Source organism: Lonchura striata, chromosome 1, assembly GCF_046129695.1.
Source record: "Lonchura striata isolate bLonStr1 chromosome 1, bLonStr1.mat, whole genome shotgun sequence".
Classification (NCBI taxonomy): domain Eukaryota; kingdom Metazoa; phylum Chordata; class Aves; order Passeriformes; family Estrildidae; genus Lonchura; species Lonchura striata.
The window spans coordinates 51,474,117-51,480,961 of record NC_134603.1 but is presented as its reverse complement, the minus strand read 5'-3'; positions in this window follow the sequence as shown (position 1 = coordinate 51,480,961).

The following is a 6,845-nucleotide window of genomic DNA, read 5'->3' as shown; positions in this document are numbered from 1 at the left end:
TGCACCTCCTTAGATAAATTATTTAACATCTAAATGCCTCAGTTTTTCAGCTGGAGTAACAGCAACCATCACAGAAGAGCAAACAACTTTCATATGTTCTCAAGAAGGAAATGGCTGTGGATGCACTGCCTGAACTCATATAGAATCTGAGCAGGGAAGCCAGAATCAAAATTCAGATAGGTACGTGCAAAACAGGCTGACAGCCAGACACAGTCCTGCTGAGTTCTTCACCTTGGCCCCTGGAATTTGGATGAGCAGCTGTACTTTCTTATGTCTGCTGCCACTTATTTTCTCTGTGATGCTGCCTGACCCCTCCTGCTCAGACTTGCTGAGCTCTCTGGACTAGTACCATTTCCACTGCTGGATTTTCCATTTAAGTTGAAAAAATACAAATTCATCTTCACGGAGAGCACACACATCTAGAAAAAATGGGCAAGAGCATTCCTGTCTTCAATCAAGGGGCACAGCCATCTAAAGGGCACCCAGCCTGCATTACAACAATAACTAGAAGCTGATGATTTCTTGCATAGCATGGCTACTGCATTAATGTATTTCCTGAATGGCTATGGATATTCCCTATTCAAAGAGTCCAAGTTCCAAAAAGCTCCCTGTAAATATGTTTCTCTCACTGCCAAAAACAGAGACAAAGAAATTATTTTCTCCTGCCTCTACTTGCTTAAATTTAATTAAACCCAAAATTTCTTCCTGTACTAAGGAAATGGCTTCTCCTTTCCAGATCACTCCAGCACAACAGACACTATTATAAAAACATATTCCCAGTAAAATGCTGTAGTATAGAGAAAACTCCTCAAAACTGGTAAGAAATTCTGGTATTTGATAATTGGCCAAGCTCTTTGTGTCTGTATTACCAGGTATTGCATGTGCCAGCTACAGCTAAAATTAATGCAAGAGTCCAGATTTTCTGTAACCACTCATACACAATGGTCACCAGGAGAGTCTGGTTGTTTATGCTGCTAAAAATAGTGAACACCTTCCCGACACAGCTGTGGTGTGTGCAGGAGAAGGGTGAGATGTGTCTGGGCAGCCTCTTCTGGGGGCCCTCCTAAGCCTCAACCTCCCCATTCTTTCAGAGCAAACCCCAGCACTCCCTGCCCAAGGTATGAGCCGTGTTTGCTTTCATCCTGCCCTCTCTGACAAACGCACATGGACGTGTGTGTGCTTGTGTAATTGCATGTTTTTCGGTGTGCATGCATAAGGAAAGCAGTCTCCACTGCACACGGGTCTTTCCCAAGGGAGATGACGAGCGAGTATGTTATGAGACAGATGTTAGTCATGCTGCTTATTAAACCACAGCATGGTAGTCTTCAAATACTGAAGTGGTAAAAGTGGCAGGACTGAGTAGAAGAGGGAAAATGATTTTCAGGTGTCTGTTTCTAATAATATTTCTAGAGGGGGTGAGCAAACAAATCCTCTTTGATTTCATTTGGGACATAATGTTCCATTCCCATTGCTCATTTGGAATATACTGGGATAACTGAGGGTAGCTCTGCCTCAAGTGATACCTTCCCATGCAATGCATTTGTTCCAATCAGGTGCCCCTTGAACTTTTCAAAATCTCCCAGTGAACACTAGTGCCTTCTTAATATTATTTTTATCTCACTGCTAAGACTAGTTGCCAGAAAATCAGTCAATAATCTAAACTCCAGTTAACTTGGTTTAATCTGAGGTTTATGCCCATTCCCTCTGCTTTCTAATCCATAAAGCATTGGGACATTTAATTGCTGTTACTTATGGCTTTTGTATAGACAGCTGAGGGCAAAGATGTTCCAGGGAAGGTTTTGCAAAACATCTGCTCTGTGAAAGCAATGCCTGCTTGTTCTAAAGGGCCATCGTGCCATAGCCCTACAGAATTTGTCAGATGTTTTACATTTTTGCAGACTGATGGCACACTATAAACCATGTCTTTGGTGGGGAAGGATTTGCCTGCTGTTTGATGTATGTGCCAGCTTGTGGACTGCTGCTCCCTAAAGCAAAGGTTTGTTTGCATAAAACATGCATCAAAAGGAGGTTTGCTTACATGGTTGCACACTCAGATGCCTGCTGGAAAAAGGGAACTCACTGTGATGGAGGCTGGAAGCCTACATATGCATCTTTTGATTGTGTCTGTATGCTCCATCTGATCAAACTGATACAAAAAATAACCCAAAATTTATCAAAGTAAATGATTTAGAAAGAAAAGAGAAAACAACAACACCAGCCATGCCTTATGTGCTATTCCCCAGAGATTTCTTCAGTGACCATCTTGCCTAGTCCCTCATTAGCACAGAAAAAATTGCTAGACTTTAATCACAAAGACTTCCTAAGTAGATTAAAGGCCAATTTTCACTGTCCATTTAACTTATCTTTAAAGCTCTGTATTGCGTTTCTCTTCTTAATCTGAGCTGAGCTTTTGCACACAAATACTGTTTAAAAACAGCAAAGCAAATACTATGTGGCGACTATTTTCAAAGTTTGCAGCAGTCTGTGGTTAAAAGTTGTGTGGTGCTGATATGGGAGGACTAGGAAAGTCTATTTGGTCTAAAGAACACCTCCTCCACACTATTGTGGAAAAGGCCACTTCATAGACCATGCAAAGTGTATGTTATTAGGGGTCTGGTGTTACCCCTGTATATACACATATGCATTGCCAGATATAAAAGATAAAAGGGCTTTCTGTTTTAAATATAGAGAGATGGACAGACAAATCAATGCTTCTTTTTCCATGTTCCTTTAAGAGACTGTTTTCAATATATATATTTAATTGTGTTTTCTTCTGTGACTACATCAGCTATTGGTCTTTCACTGATGTACTTTTAGAAAGATTTAATGCCCAGTGTGCTGCCTGATGTGTTTTACTTTTGCATAGTAGCTGTGGAGGTGCTGCCTCTAGGCAGCTGGCAATGAACCTTCTGCATGTAATATATTATTTTCTGTTTAAATTATTGTTTGTAGACTGTAATTACCGAGTCTGGGCTGCAATATGCACCAAGCCTAATCAGTTCATCTGTCAGCATTGTCTGCTACCCTGACAAGAGACTAAAATCATTGCAGGCCTGACCTAATAGATGCCAAGGTTTAAACATGTCCTACTGCTTCTTCAGACTGACTGCTTCTGCTGCAAGATCGATGGAGGCTTCAGAAAAATGTGTGTGGATTTTTAAACTAGATTTTACTGAGTGACCTGACTCCCACAGAAAAAAGCATTTCCACATTTCCAAAGCTTTCTAGTATGTAGGTCACAATCAATTTAGTTAACTTGCTAAGTAGCTCAAATGATAATTTAATTTCAGTGTAGGGTGGTGTGTTTTCTTTTTTCCATTCAGGTCAGAAGTGGCCGCAGGTAACAGTGGTCTAGTTCCTCACTCCATTCCCCATCCTGGCTCCATTTGAGTTTCAGAGTTGCCTCTGCCTAACCTGAAGAACCAGCACCAGAAGAATATTCTGTGCTTCTGCTGGGTTGATTTCAGTGTAACTAACTCCTGTTGGGGAAACCAGAAACCCTGGTAGTGGTTCTAGCTGAATAAACCAGTTCTGGGAGCTGGCAGGGGCTAAGTGGTGCTTGTGAGACAGGGTCCATAGTGAGTGGAGGTTCTCCCAGTTCTTCATGGAGGACTGATGCTGGTCAGGAGAGCTGCTGGTCACCTAAACCAGGCCTGCTCACCAAGAGTTCAGGCAGACTTCTAAGTGGGGAAATTCTAAGTGCTAAATTATTTAGCTCTGTGCTAGGAAGATGCATTAATTATTTGCTGAGAAAAAGTAACCCACATACCTGAGGAGGTGTTATTCCACAATGCTGCAGTTTCTGAATAATTTTGCTTCTGTTCTTGGTGTGAAAAATGTTGCATAATTTAGGGAATAATGTCCCACCATGTCTCCTCCACTGTGTGTCACTGTGTTCTTCAGGACTCATGGCTTGGCAAGTCAGTGTGTCCTGATGAGGACTCCGGGGCTTTTAGGGAAAAGCACAGCACAGTGCAGCTCATCAGCTGGAGTTTCCCTGTCACTCAAATGTGGACTGCTGCTGAGAGATGCTGTCAGTGTTATAGATAGGCAAGGTTTGTCCCTTTGTGTGTCCTCTCATGAAAGTGACACCACTCAAGGTTTGCTAAAGCCAAGGCACAGGTCTGGGGCTGCTCTCCAGGAAATCAGGATGAGACTCATTGTTTACCAAACACAGTTCAGGGTGTTGGCTCCAGGGGCCCTGTCTTTCCCAACTTCTTATTGCTGTTTTCCTACCAACTGTTATAATGGTCCTATTACTAAAAAAAAACCCAACAAAAATTTTTCTTTTGTTTGAGTACACATCAGAACCTGCTTGTAATACATCTAAGATGCCTGTGCAACATATTTAACTTACATTTTTATGTGTACATTATGAAGAAGAGGTGTTGTCAGAAGCATCACAGACTTACAGGAACACAGATAATTTGTGAAGCCAGGGCTTTGTTTTTTGTTTGAAACGTGATTTCCAATGCAAACCATGATGACATTGTTATAAGAAAACTGCCTCTCAAAAGTCTTTGGTTTTGTCATGGAAATAGCTGTGACAAAATCATGGCCTTTATTGTTCTTCCTCTCATACACATATGCAAAGTGTATTTTTTTTTCAGTCCTGACAATGCAGAGTGCAGAAAATGCAATGAGGAACAACACAATACATGTCTTCTCCCAGACAACATCAGGAGTTGAGGCTGTATTTTAAAGACAAACACACTGAAGCTGTAGTCCAAGATTTGTGATAAAAGTTCTCCAAATGTCTTAAGTTGCTTGTCTCCTCCCTAAGCAGAAAATCAATTAAATTTATGTTCAAAATTGCTAAGCATTTAACATTGCAATTCTTAATAGCTAAAATGTATGGACTGCTCATCTCATATTTTAAAGGGGTAATTTTTTCAAGCCCAGAATGATCAGAATGATGCCCTATTCCATTATGGCAGGGCTTAATTTTTTTGAGCCAGGTGGGTTCCAACCAGCTCAGTGAGAAGAGGTACCTGCTGAGCAAAGCCTGTGGGATGAGCGTATCCATTTGCACTCATCTCTCTCTTCTGCAGGCTAATCCAGACAGATCACAGTGGGAGAGAGAAGCAGGAGGAGGATTAGGAGAGTACCTGAGTCCATGACATTTTTGCGTGTAAATGTATTCTAAAGTCTTACTATAGAAATTATAAAATGCAATTATGGTATATAAAAAAATGCCAAACCCCAAACAAACAACCTAGGGATTTAAAAGCACAAACCAAAATTTGCTATTTGCTATTGTTGAGATTTAATAGGATTCACATTTCATATCTTAACAGCACTCTTCCCTTTTAGTGCAGTATCTACTTACATTGCTCAGCCAGGCTTGTTGCCATCTAGAGAATCATACAAAACTCAATATCCAAACCACCTTATTTCTTCTCCTCATTCAGATATCCATCTACTTGCAGCAGCCAAGTGAACTGATTTTTTCTTTTTCGATGACCTTCTGTCCTCAGATCTCAGTCTACCACCCTGGGCTTCCCTGCCTGTCCCCAGAATGGGAACATTCTGCCACCTACCTCTTGATGACCTGCAGCTCTAACCTGTAAGTGATGGCTGTCAAACCAGGGACTTGGCTGCCAAAAACAGGGACTTTGAATCTGTGCAGCCCGAGCCCCAGCTTTGCCTCCAAACACTTGCTCAATATAGAGCATTACCTTTTTCAGGCCAGCTTCAGGATGAGAGTCTACACTGACTTTGCTGAGCAGCCCATTGATCCCACCTTCAATGGTGAAATCCTGCCCAAATCACCAAGTGCTCTCAGGATTTCTCACATATTTTTTCAGATTATGACAACACTGGCCTCCAGAAAGTGCCAAAAAAGAAGATTGAATAATAAGAGAAGTCCTAAATCTGCTCTGATAAGGAATAAAGGTGGTTTTCAGCAACAGGTGCTAGCTAGTCTTTCATTCTGGAGGCATCTGTAGCAAGGCAGTAACATCTCTCACCCAAACCTGAAGGCACAATGTCTCATACTCCTGCATGATGGATGAGAGGATGATAACAGGGAAGGGAAGCAGACTTTGCTCAAAGCTATTAAGCCTCTCTGTGAAGCAGGCTGGGCTGTGTGGAGACTGAAGACATTAGCTGTCATTTTGTATGAAAATTTTATGTCCTCAGCAGCTTAATAAAACTTCAGCAGGTTACAGTGATTTACATATAACAAAGTAAAAACTGGGGAACAGGGGGTGAGTGAGCAATGGGATGCCTCCCAAGAGACCATGGAGGAGCCTGGTGGTTCAGATACTCAGGACAGGAAGGGATGAGGGGAAAATGCATACCTTGGGGTACTGTATGGTCATGGAGATTCCCTCTCTGCAGAGGAGGATGTAAAGGGAAAAGGGTAGTGGGGAAGGATGGTCCAAGCCTGGTCATTTTCCAGGCACTGAGGCACAACACAGGTGTGGTCTTGCCAGGTTGTCCTGTTTTGGGTATTTCCCTGTGAGCTTGGGTCAGTGAGTTAAGAGGCTGTACACCATTGCCACTGGTGTATATCCATGTCTCCCTGGGGTGTACAGTGGAGGGCAGCACACCAGGGGCAGGTGACTGGGAAGAGGCAGGAAGTGGGAGAAAGGGGGGACTTCTCCTCCTCACGGTACCCACATGGACACATCAGTGTTGTGACCTGAGTGATACCCCATCACCCTGGGGTGGCACAGCCATCTCAAAAACTGTCTGAACTAGGAGGGATGCCACAGGTCACAGTCCTGATCCCCTCTGTATTGCAGGAGCAGGCAATATCCCAATGCCGTTGTCTCTGGCACCACAAACCCCTGGGTGAAATCCAGTTATTTCAGCCTTACCAAAGCTGTGATACATATATT